Source organism: Ambystoma mexicanum, chromosome 6p (assembly GCF_040938575.1).
Source record: "Ambystoma mexicanum isolate Mex_15411 chromosome 6p, UKY_AmexF1_1, whole genome shotgun sequence".
Lineage (NCBI taxonomy): Eukaryota > Metazoa > Chordata > Amphibia > Caudata > Ambystomatidae > Ambystoma > Ambystoma mexicanum.
Genome location: NC_090935.1, coordinates 1,449,632,128 through 1,449,644,611, shown reverse-complemented (window position 1 = coordinate 1,449,644,611; position 12,484 = coordinate 1,449,632,128). Strand labels below are relative to the sequence as shown.

General features: G+C 42.7%; 1 protein-coding gene across 1 annotated transcript in view; it reads right to left on the bottom strand.

Annotated features, from left to right (window-relative positions):
- LOC138510506 (alpha-2-macroglobulin-like) overlaps window positions 1-12,484 on the bottom strand; it is a 1,041,624-nt gene that overhangs the window by 1,015,314 nt on the left and 13,826 nt on the right. The window lies entirely within an intron of this gene.

The window sequence follows — 12,484 nt, the reverse complement described above, 5'->3', positions numbered from 1 at the left end:
CCATTGATGAAGTGAGCAAGAGGGTGAGAATTGGACGCACAAGCAGCCTCCATGGCGGGAAGCCCAAACGTAAAACAGGATAAAAGTGAAATTATCGCTGCGTCCAACCAGCAACCCAGCGACTGGGAAACAGAGGGACCACGCCTTACAGGGCTACTAACCAAACAGGCACCAGGCCACAGAGGCAATGCTACCAGTGTGGAATGGTTTTCCCGCACTCAGGGACCTTCCCAGCACTGCCACAAAGATGCACCAACTGGGTCAGGGAAGGCCACTTCCAGTTGGTCTGTAGGGAAAGGAGACCATTCCCCACCCCACGGATGAACCTGCAGCCACAAAGCAGGGCATAGAGACGCCCTCCCCAAGCCCCAGCCTACCAAATCAGGCCCTACTATCAGGGACAACAACTTGCGTGAGGGCAGTAGAGGAGATCCACCCACAGGACTACGACCACAAATACGACCGCTGTGACCAGTACTCCCAGTTCGGGGACAAATATGACGAACCCCCAAACACATACCAGGACTATGATGAACACCAGCAAACCGATGTATATCGTGGAAGGGATGATTACGACCAACACTACGTGGATGAATACGTCAACCTCATCCAGGAGGATCATGAAGCGTGGGAGGCGCCCAGAATTGCAGTCAACCTGGGGAACAGACAATTCTGTTTTCTGATTGACTCAGGAACAACAGTCAATATCATGGGGGAACAAGAATTCCTACAGATGCAGGAGAGACCGGAACTTGAGAGAGCTAATTCAAGAATTGTTCAATGGGGAGCAACACTACCCCTACATTCGATGGGGCGTTTAAAAAAACGACTCATACACAACAGGCTAATGCTGGACACCACCATCCACGTCATCCGAAGCCCGACCAAAGGCTGATGCCTCCTCAGTTAGCACACAGCATGCTGCCTAGGCCTCATTGATATCCACTTTCAAGAGGGTGAAGTGATACAATCGTCAGCATTGGTAGGAGACAATGGACAACATGTGTACTCGATCAATGCCACCCCTAAACGGCCAAACCACGTCACAAAGGAGACAATCTTGGCTAAGTTCCCACACCTATGCAAAGGGCTTGGAAATCTCAAAGGGGCACCCATCAAATTGCATATTGATGAATCCATCAGACCGATTCCCCAACACCCCAGGAGGGTGGGCTTTCACCTACAGGAAGCTGTCTTGAAGGAACTTGACCAACTACTCCACAACGGCATCATTGAGTCAGCGATGGGCCCCACTGCATGGGTATCCCCACTGGTCATCGTGCCCAAAGAAGGCGGACTCCTGCGTCTATGCGTAGACATGAGGATGGCCAACACAGCCATACAAAGGGTGCGCCACCCTGGCCCATGCATTGCAGACATGATGGTGCTGCTCAATAAATCAATAATGTTCTCAAAGCTTGATCTGATTCAAGGGTACCACCAGCTTGAACTTCACCCAGAGACGATGAGCATCTCCACGTTCACTACCCACGAAGGCCTTTTCTGCTACAGACGCCTAAACTTTGGCATCTCCTCCACTGCCAAAATTTTCCAGGAGGCCATGAGACAAATAATTAGACCAATCAAGGGTGCGCTAAATTACAGCGATGATATCCTCATGTTCGGCACATCGCAGGAAGACCACGACACAGCTCTACTAGCGACATGCGCAGCCCTACACAAGGCCGGCCGGACACTCAACCTGGAAAAATGCGGGTTCAGCAAGAGGAAACTGAAGATTTTTGACCATTTTTTCTCAGATGACGGCATGACACCTGACCCTGACAAAGTCAGCGCAATAACCAATTTACAAGAACCGGCACAAGCAGAAGATGTACGATCGTTCCTCTGCATGGCCGGCTACTGCGCGCACTACATTCCACACTACATTCCACACTATGCGCCCCTTACCAAGGTCATCAGAATGGCACATGAAGGACACTGAGGAGCCGACGACAACTTAGATGCCACGTATGGTTCCCCTTCTTGGACTCACTTGAGGACAGCTGGTTCAAGAACTGCCTACCATGTCAATACACGGCACAAGCGGAAGCCCCCATCCCACTGCAGCCAACACATATACCGGGCCAGCCGTGGGACAGAGTAGCTGTCGATTTCTATGGTCCGATGGAGTCAGGCGAATACCTTTTACTATTCCCTATCGTCAAGAGGATGACACCAACAGCATACCCTCAAGTGGCCGCGACATTCAATGAAGTACTCGGTGAATAGGGCATTCCATGATCCATCAAATCTGACAACTGACGTCCATTCAACAGCCATGAATTAGCGGCATTCGCGAAACACCTGGGGTTCACGCACCAAAGGATCACGCTTAGATGGCCACAAGCCAATGGAATGGCCGAACGATTCATGGATTCCATTAAAAAGACAGTCCAAAGAGCTTGCATAGAAGCCACCAACCCACTTGAAGCTTTGTGCAGACTACTACGAGATTATAGTAACACGCCCCATGAAGCCACCAATAAGAGACCCGCCGAACTGATGATGCGCTATCAAGTCCACACCCGAATCGTGAGGGACCCTAGTACACAAGAGGAAACCAATGTGGATATCATAAGCAGAGACAGCGAGAGAAAAGAGTGAGCAAAGATGGACTCAGACATGAGAAGGAGAGCAGTGCCCAACGACTTCCAAGTTGGGGATGAAATCCTCGTTCAACAGGCCATGACAAAGAAAAATGATGCAAGACACTCACCGAAACTGCTAAATGTTGTTGCCATTAAAGTAACCATGGTGACAGTCCAAGACTCGGAACGAGAAGTCACAAGGAACAGTTCATATTCAAACACTTCATCAAAAGGGAGGAACTTGAGCTGCCCCCACCAGAACCAGACCCGTGCAGAGAGAGCCGCGGGACGACTTGTGGATCCCTCCCGAAGGGGACCGACACCTGTTGCAAGATACACTTGAAACACTGGATTCATCAGGGCATAGTGAAAGGAGTGCACACCCCCCGCATACAACAAGAAGACCCTGTACTCTTGGTTGAAAAGTGTTATGACTGACGTTCGAACATTTGTCCGGGGGTGATGTCATAGGTCTCTGCACGTTTAAGGGATAGACAAGTTCCAGGTGGGGAGCAGGAGCCAGAGAAGGAAGGGGAGGAGCCTAGAGGGATAATGACAGTTCCTGTTTGTAGAGAAATAAATAAGACATATGAATATTCTCTCCGGTGTCCCATCCTTCATTTCGGTGCTTGATCCACCATTAACACAGAGACACTATTTTCTTTCTTGAATCTTTCTTATTACTTCTGACCATGTTACTCTGGGGACTAGACTATGATAATTGGCGAGTGGCTTTTAATGTAGCGATAAAAGTATAATGGGAGTTGTAAACAGACAATTGAAGAAAAAGACTTTTGGGTCCCCAGATTGTTGAGTCTGTGTGTTTTGAGGAAACCGGAAAATATTTCAAAGTAAGGCACCTTCTGAAAATTGACAATTGTGCGGATGATTCTCATTCACATTGGGTAGAGAGGTTCTGTGTGTTGGCACCAGATAGAGAAGTGTGACTGGAAAGGATGGCCCAGAAGTGGTGGAAGATGGGCATCTGAGGATCTTGCAGCTCGTTTGCGGGCTGTTGGCAAACTCTAAAAAACGGTACATTCAGGCAAGCACGGTGCAATTATTTGTATCAGGATGTGACACAACTGAAGAAAGATTTTTGTCGGGATTGTTGGATCATAAATTGGCACAGGAGCCCATCAATGCTAAGCCGGGCCCTGTTGGATTTTACAGTAGGTGGTATTGCAGTTATGATCTTTAAGGAGGTGAGATGGAGCATGTAATGCTGGGAGGTTGGCGGGCTGTGTGGAAGAATGATGGATTCAAGAAATGGGACTTTTTTATTGGTTGTGTTTTGAAGAGTTGTTTGAATTGACACTTACATTGCTAAGTCAATAAGACTCCATGGGGATTTCTGGCTGATTTACCGCGAGTGGTAATACCACACAGTAAATCTGCTGATGGAGATAAAGTGGAGAATTTACCTCTAACATTCTGCTGTGGGTGAAATTTGGCACTGCAGTAAAAATGGCTATAATTCCCTTACCACAATAATTAACACCACTTTTTTACCTTAATGCCAAACTCGTAATTAGGCCCAATACATGTTGTAACAGTATCGAGTGATTTTACTGAAGATTTTTTATCCAAGACATTTTTTTACTGAAAAATGTTTACTGAAAAAATATAGAATTAAAAAAATATATATATGGGGTTAGGGAGTTAAAACAGGTGGGGAGAGGTAGGGTGGGTTAAAAACATGTGGAAACAGCAGGTATGGGGGTGAGCCCCCACAAATAAAAAAAAACGACAATTTGTTATTTTTTCGATAAAAAATGCCTCAAAGAAAATGTTTTCAGTAAAATCACATAGAACCGTTGCAGCAAGGGGTTGGGGAATGTTTTGTTGCACTGCATAGCTGTGGCCCTGCCATGCAATGTCCTGGTTGCATGCACTCTCACTTCAGAAATACATGTTTATGTTCCGCCGCTAAATGGAGGCGCTCCCCCTCCACTGTGCGTGTCAGGAACCAAAAAGTGTCACTGCCTCCTGATTACTGGGTGCGCGGATTGGGAGAGCCAGAGGCCTGCCTGAAGAAGAGTCCCTCGGGCCACGGATTTGGGAAACACGTAAGAAAAAAACGTTTGGGTGAGGGTGTGCGTGCGTGCGTTCAAAAGTGTGGCATGTTAATGATGTATGTTTGTATTTATTTTGTGTGCATGCATGCAAGGGTGTGTATTATGTATTATGTTATGTGTATGAATGTATGAGTGTATGATGTATCATTGGCTGGGTGTGCATGTGAATGAGCGAGTGAATGGTGTGTGTAAATGAGCGAGTCAATGTTATGTGATTGTTTTGTGTGCTTATGCTAGGCCAAAAAGTTAATTTTGGCGGCCAGGGTTCTGGGGGTGTGCTACTACTGCATTTTTAATGAGCATCAATGATAAAGCAAGCATGGTATGTGTTCTGTTGTGGCTAGATTGGCATTTTGGTGCAGCCAGTCTAGCCATTTCTTACTGTGCCATGACATTTTTTACTGGGCATCTATGATAAACAAGCATGATAACTGTTATTACGCGGCTAGACTGGCATTTTGATGCAGATAGTCTAGCAATTTATTACTTCAGCATGGCATTTCTCACTGGGCATCAGAGGTAAAAATAACCTGTTATTATGTGTATAGACATGCAGACATTGTGCAGCCAGGTTGGACAGGTTTTCTTATTGTGTCATGTCATTTTTAATGGCAGAGCCAACAGGTGTATGTTCTTATGTGGGGATACTGCCATATATTTGGAAAGCCAGTGTGGACATGTTTTCTTATAGTATCATTACTGGCATTATGTGTAAAACAAACAGGAGTATGGTATTATATGGAATACTGGCATATATTGGTGCAGCCAGCGTGGAAATGTATGGGCACAGCCCGGGTGACATTTTTTTTATACCTGCATTTTTTGTGGGCAAAGGCATCAGGACAATTTGCTGGGAAATGCTCCTGTGCATTGTGGGTGTCATGCATCTGTTGGGTTTTCGGATTGGAGTTACACTACAAAACCAGTTGCAAACTGTCTGGCTTTTATACAATTTTACCCAATTTACAAAATTCTTCACAGAAAGTGTACTATATAGTGCACCATTATAACCCATTAATCTGTTTTTTTGGTTGGTCCGGGCTCTCTTGCTCGGTGGGTCTGGCATTTTTGTAGGAAATGTTTACGCCCCTCCAATTAAAAAAATCACCAGCTGCCACTGTGGGAGTAATTGGTGGATGAATGGGTATGAATGTGTGTGGCAAGTCTGGGGCCCAGGTCTTATTCATTTATTTAATGAAAATTACGAGGAAAAAAATGCATTGTTGGCACACAAAAACGTACAAAACTATTGAACAGTGATTTACAGAGTGGAAGACCAGTGTCCTTAACAATGGCTGAGAGAATGTGGAAATAAGATCAGATGATGCAGAGGAGGTAGAAACATCAATCAGGGACGAGGACAGTAGAGCATGATATAGGAACGGGATAGTGGAGGAAGTGGTACATTTTAGGATGAAAGGGTTGAGGCATAAGTGTTGTGGGTTTGCCGTAGAGAGATAGGGGGAGAGGAAAGCAGGGATAGAAATAGAGTGGGAGTAGTGCAGAGAGGTAGAGGGAGAGGAAGAGCATTCCAGAGTGAGGGAGCGAGGAGATGAATAGAACAGAAACAAGAGGGGGCGCAAGGGGCACGAGAAGTGGCAAGGAGGTGAGCCGAGGATTATCTCAGAGAGCGAGGGGGAGAGTATTGAGTGAGATGGGCCAACAGGTAGGCAAGCCTGTGTATAGTTTTGAAAATGGTGAGAATGATTTTATATTTGCCCTCTGTCTCATAGATAACCAGCCTAACTGATGGTGGGCTGGGAATGTGGAGGTGAAGCAGGGATGGTTGAAGAGTTTACGGACAGCAAAGTTGAGGACTTTGTCGGGAGGTGAAAAAGCATAGTTGGGAATGCAATAGAGTAGACTGGCAAAATAGACAGACCGAAAGAGTACTAAAGAGGAGATTAGGTGCTTAGCAGTGTTGAAGTGAAGAAGATGTCATATTTTTCTGATGTTGAGGAGATTAAGTCTGGTCACAGTGGCAGACTGGGCAATGAAGAGCGAAAAATTGTGAGACGGGTCGAAGACGACACCAAGGTTGCGAACAGAAGCAGAGTAGGGAAGGTAGTCAGTAGAGAAGAATAGACGAGGGGGAGCGGAAGAGATAGCCTGTTTGAATGGGAAGTAGAGACATCAGTCTTAGTGGAGTTGAGAATGAGCAAGTGAAATGCCATCCAGTATTTGATGGTGGGGAGACCGTCCAAAATATTTGTCCGTAGACCATCAGATAAGAAGGGAAAGGACGAGAAGATCTGAGTGTCATCAGCGAACAGTTGATAGGAGAAGCCATAGAAGGAGATCAAGGTGCCAAGAGCAGAGATATAGAAGGTTAAGCAAAGTGGACCCAGGACTGACGATTGAGGAACACGAACAGTAAGGGGGTGGGGGATAATTGGGGAGGTAAGGCTGTTCCAGGACACCTGAAAGTGTCTTGGGGCGAGATATGAAGCAAACTAAGTTAAGGGGCATTGAAGCAGGGATGATTTCTTACATGTTTTACTGGCTTTATTGGGGCAAAGCCAACTTGATGGAGATTATTACAAGGAGGAGGGTTTGGGTTGATGGGTTTATAGCACAATGCGGCAAGCAGAATGGACAATTTCTTCCAGTGACATAGCCGTTTTTACTCAAATAAGGGGCATGGCCAATATGATCTGTGTTCTTACACGGAGAAAGTGGGGGCACTTGTGCAGTTAGCAAGTAAATGTTCCTTCACTGTAGCATTGCATGTTTTACTCGCGTTGAGGGCAAAGTCAACATGGAGGGTATCCTTACATGGTGGTGAGGGCTTTGGGCAAGCATTTGTACAGCCAGCAATACATTTCTTTTTCCTGTGGGAGGTGGTTTATACTGGCATTAAGGGCAAAGGTATTATTGCTGTGCATAATATTACAGGCAATGCACATTTGGATGCCAGAGGCCAGGCACACCCCCTGTTTGTTTCTATGCTAGGTGAAAGATTTAAGGTTTCATTAAAACACATACTTACATCCTTCACCGAATGCACTGTGCGGTCTACCCCTGCAGCAGCATGATCATCATGTACATTGTATCAAAAAAGGAGGACAACCCAAAAAATCATAGTTCTAAAACCGGCATAACCAGAGAACAAAACACAAACCGCACAAACTGTGGATTCAAAAGTCAGCCCCTACTGTCTTCAACTTCCAAAAAATGCAATAAGAATATGTTTTTCTTGAATGATTCAGTAGTCAAGATAGACATCTTCAAAGCACATCTAGTTTGAGTAACAAAAGCATACATTTTTTGGATATAACCATTTATGAAAAAAATAGTAATTTGAAAATAAAACCTTTCCACAAACTTTTTGCGCAGTTTTTGAGGTTAAGATGTAACAGCAGCACTAAGAGTCTCTATGAAGATTAAGCTAATGCACACATTGACAAACTACAAAAAAGAGGATATGGCAGAAAACATCTTCAGAAGGCTGCTAAATGGACCTGGATCAAGAATAGAGATGCCCTTCTGGAATCTAATAATACAAATTTACCAAATCCCAAAAGGCAGAGAATTGTATGCATGAGTACTTTCAACAATTCATCTTACAAAATCAAAAACTGCATAGAAAGACACTGGAATATTCTAAACAGCAGCAACTCCAACTTCAAAGAACCCATTTCGTTTTTAAGAAACTTACTAGAATAAGGTAAATTGTGATTGTGATTACGAATGATGCCAAATCACATCCTGTACGGACTCTGACTTTGAATCAACTGTGGGGCATTCAAGGTGTGTTTGGTCACTATCTGTGTGGTGGCTATGTGATGTGCATTCAGATCATATCTAGACAGGAAGTAGAAGTCAGCCCAGGTTCCCTTGGAAGCTTCAGAAGTTTTCTAATTACAACACGAAGATGGTTATTTATATATGATTACTTGCCCATGTGGGCTTCGTTATATTGGTAAGACAGAGAGAGCAGTAAAAGTAAGGATGATTGAACATAAAAGTTGTTTATATAAACATACCCTTACAGACCCACTAAAAAAACATTTTGATGAGAAGCAACAACAGCTCGATGAGTTCAAATGGGTCGTATAACAATAGAAAATGGGTTTTCCAATGGTGAAAGGGAGAAAATTATTTTCCAGATTGGAAAAAAAAATCATTTTTAGAACCCGTAGCGATATAAAAGGGTTAAATGATAACTCGGAAAAGCAGATCATCAGATAATTCAAATGTTCTTTCATGGTTCATTGTTGATAATGCTATATTGCTTTTAGGGAGCCAATAATAAAATAACTGACTCCAACACGTGATACCTTGCCCCCTATTTTTGTAACAACATGTGCTATAGAATTCGGAGCACAATATGGTCTCTTATTGCAATCAGGCTGCTTACTAAATCACAACGTGTTTACCGCTTTTTCTTGCAGCTGTACATTCATAGACCTAGAAATCAAATTCTGTGTGGATTGTAGTCCTTAAGAAAATCAGCGATACAGTTGAGAGTTCTCCATACAAGGAGGACACGGATGAGCCTCACTTACTCCTTTTCACAGAGTTGCACGGACTGAGACGGACCGGCGCAAAGGACGGTGGATGCAGGGCAGTTTTAGCAGGATGAGCTGAGTAAATTAGGTGGAGGCCATTTGACTACAGGAAATGTAATATTTGTTCCCCTCTCCCCTTTCCCTCCCCTATGCTTTCGATAGCTGAAAGATACAACATTTCTGATATCGTCTAGTAGCATGGAGTGCTATTTATGAAAGCTGACTCGCTGTCTTAATGTGAAAAAAGAGAACCCTGTTTTCTCCAAAAAGGTGGAGCACATTTAATTGAGTTTCTACTGATGTGTGTGTAACTGCAGTTCAACAAGCAAGCAGAATTGCTTATTTTTTAAGATATTTTTTCTCCAGAATACTGCATATTGAATCCACTAAGAGAGTCCTACAAATTCATAATTGGAATTTGAGTTTTTTTACTAGGTAGGAAATGGCATTAGTGTCGCTTTTGTTAATCTAATTGATTTATATGAAACATTTTTTTAACTAACACAGTTTCTGAAGGAAAATGTCTTAGACATGGGAGAAATATGTTTATGTGAATAGTTTCACACAGCCCAGGATGCTGTGTTTTAATGGAGGAAATGTGCCTTTACAATTGACTGTAGACAGTTCATGAATCCAAAAGCTGGAAAAGGATTACACTTACAAACTGATGAAAGTCCAGGGCAATTGAGGCCCATTCAAGGACGTAAACCTGCCCATGTCAGGGACAATATGTCTATGCTATAAGGACAAGCTTTGCAATAATATTTAGTTGTGTGCAAATGGATTGCTAAGCTCTATTTATCTATATTTTGTTCGACACTTGGATGTTTGGTTATTTCTTTAAACATTTGTGTAATGTTGACAATGTCTATACACTTATTATTTGTGAAAAATAAAACCTATTTTTCTAGATATATAGCCTGAGTCATAGCTTCATCCCATACAACTAGGACTTCATTGATGTAGCTCTTCCAAATTCTGATGTTCTGTTTGAAAGGATTCCTAATATCATCAGTGACTTTCTAAAAGCTGTTCACGTAAAGGCTTGCTACACTCGGGGCCATCGTTGACCGCATGGCGGTTCATTCAATCTGTTTGTATTGCATACCTTGATATTGTAGCCATTTGTGGTATCTTTGTATATATAGATATGATGACTATGTCTACTAAGAGGAGGATGTTTTCGGGGTGAAATGGTTCATCCTCTTTCACATTAATAATGTGAGTAGTGTCTTTAATATAGGAAGGAATCTCAGGAATTAATTTCTGTAGCAATAAATCAACAAATTGTGCCCGAGGTTCCAGGACAGAGGACACCCATGATAGAATAAGGCATCCTGGTGGAGCAAATAGGATTTTGTGTATCTTTGGGAGTATATAGAAAACGGGTATCCGAAGGATTAACCTATATTAGAAAATCTGCCTATTTTTTGCAACTCCAACCATTATCCTGTGCTTGAATAACCTGATTTTGTATCACTTTTTTTATTTTGGAGTGGGATCTGTATCGATTAGGTAATACGTTTCAGTATCCGCTAATTGCCCAAGGCATTCTGCATTTGGCCCAATTGTGCAAAGTAGCCTTACTTTGCAATTAACCTAGTTGTGTAAGGTAGCCTTATTCTGCATTCAGCCTAATAGTGTAAAGTAGTAATATCCTGCATTTAGCCTACTTGTGCAAGGTAGCAACATATTGCATAAGGTATTTCTAAAATCAATCACGCAATGTCTGTCTACATATTTTAGGCCTTGCTCCCCTTTTAAATCTAGGCGTTTTGCTAATTTTATTCATATTACATCTTTCTACACATTTTAGGGCCTGCTCTCCTGTTTCAATCTAGGTGATATGTAGCATTGCTCTTTGTACCTAGACGGAACCCAGGATGTAAACATTGTTGTTTGTACAGCTAACCCATTTTCTCCCCTTGCACTCCGCACCTTCGTAACTTAGCGGAAGGCACAGGCTCATTTCACACACCCTGTACTCACATATAACACAAACACTAGTGAACAACACCTCTGCCATAAGAATGAAGCTACCATTAATGACAAAAATTCTTCAAATTGTATCTTTCCACATAGTTCTCTATATCCTTAAACACAATCCACCCTGTTTAGTTCATAGTTTATCTCTGCAGAGCCCATCCACACACCATTCAGACATGGGTGACTAGCAGGGTATTGGCCACCCTCACATAACTGTAAAGGTTGAAATACACAAATGCATAATAGCAACTCCCAATGTTCCCAAATTTGGACTCCGGTCCCTCCAAGGGCGTTCAACCAAACAGCTCTTTGGAACCATAATTATGGTGAAAGGCACTATACAAATGACAAAAATGATTGAATTAAATGAATTAATTCAGCAACGTTAGCCTTGCGGTTCAGCAGTACAATGGCCCGACCTTTATCAGCCTTACAACAATTAACAAGTTTTCCAGTGGACAAAGGGGGAAAATGACTCTACAGATTGGAACAAACACTCCTTTTTTTGAACCGATAGCAACATAGAAGGGTTAAATGAGAAAGTGGAATGGGAAACGCTGATCATCAGATAATTCACATTTTCTGTCATGGTTCATTGTTTATAATGGTGTATTGCTTTTAGGGAGCCATTAATAAGATACTTGACTCTAACACGTTTCTTTTTGTAATCAGGTTCACTATTGAATCACAACGTGTTTACTGCTATTATTTGCAGCTGTTACCCTTACAGAACTACAAATTCCATGTGATTTGTAGTCCTTAAGTAAATCAACAATACAATTGGCAGTTCTCTGTACAAGAAGGACGTGGTTGAGCTTTGCATATTCCTTTTCACAGAGTTGCACGGAAAATGACTCTACAGATTTGAACAAAAATTCCTTTTTTGTACCGATAGCAATATAGAAGGGGTGAATGAGAAAGTGGAATGGGAAACGCTGATCATCAGATAATTCACATTTTCTGTCATGGTTCATTGTTTATAATGGTGTATTGCTTTTAGGGAGCCATTAATAAGATACTTGACTCTAACATATTTCTTTTTGTAATCAGGCTCATTACTGAATCACAACGTGTTTACTGCTATTTTTTGCAGCTGTTCCCCTAACAGAACTACAAATTCCATGTGATTTGTAGTCCTTAAGTAAATCTATGATACAATTGGGAGTTCTCCGTACAAGAAGGACGTGGATGAGCTTTGCATATTCCTTTTCACAGAGTTACACAGGCTGAGAAGGAACGGTGGAGGAAGGTCAGTTTTAGCAGAACGAGCGGAGTAAATTAGGTGCAGGTCTTTTAACTATAGGGAGTATAAGATTAG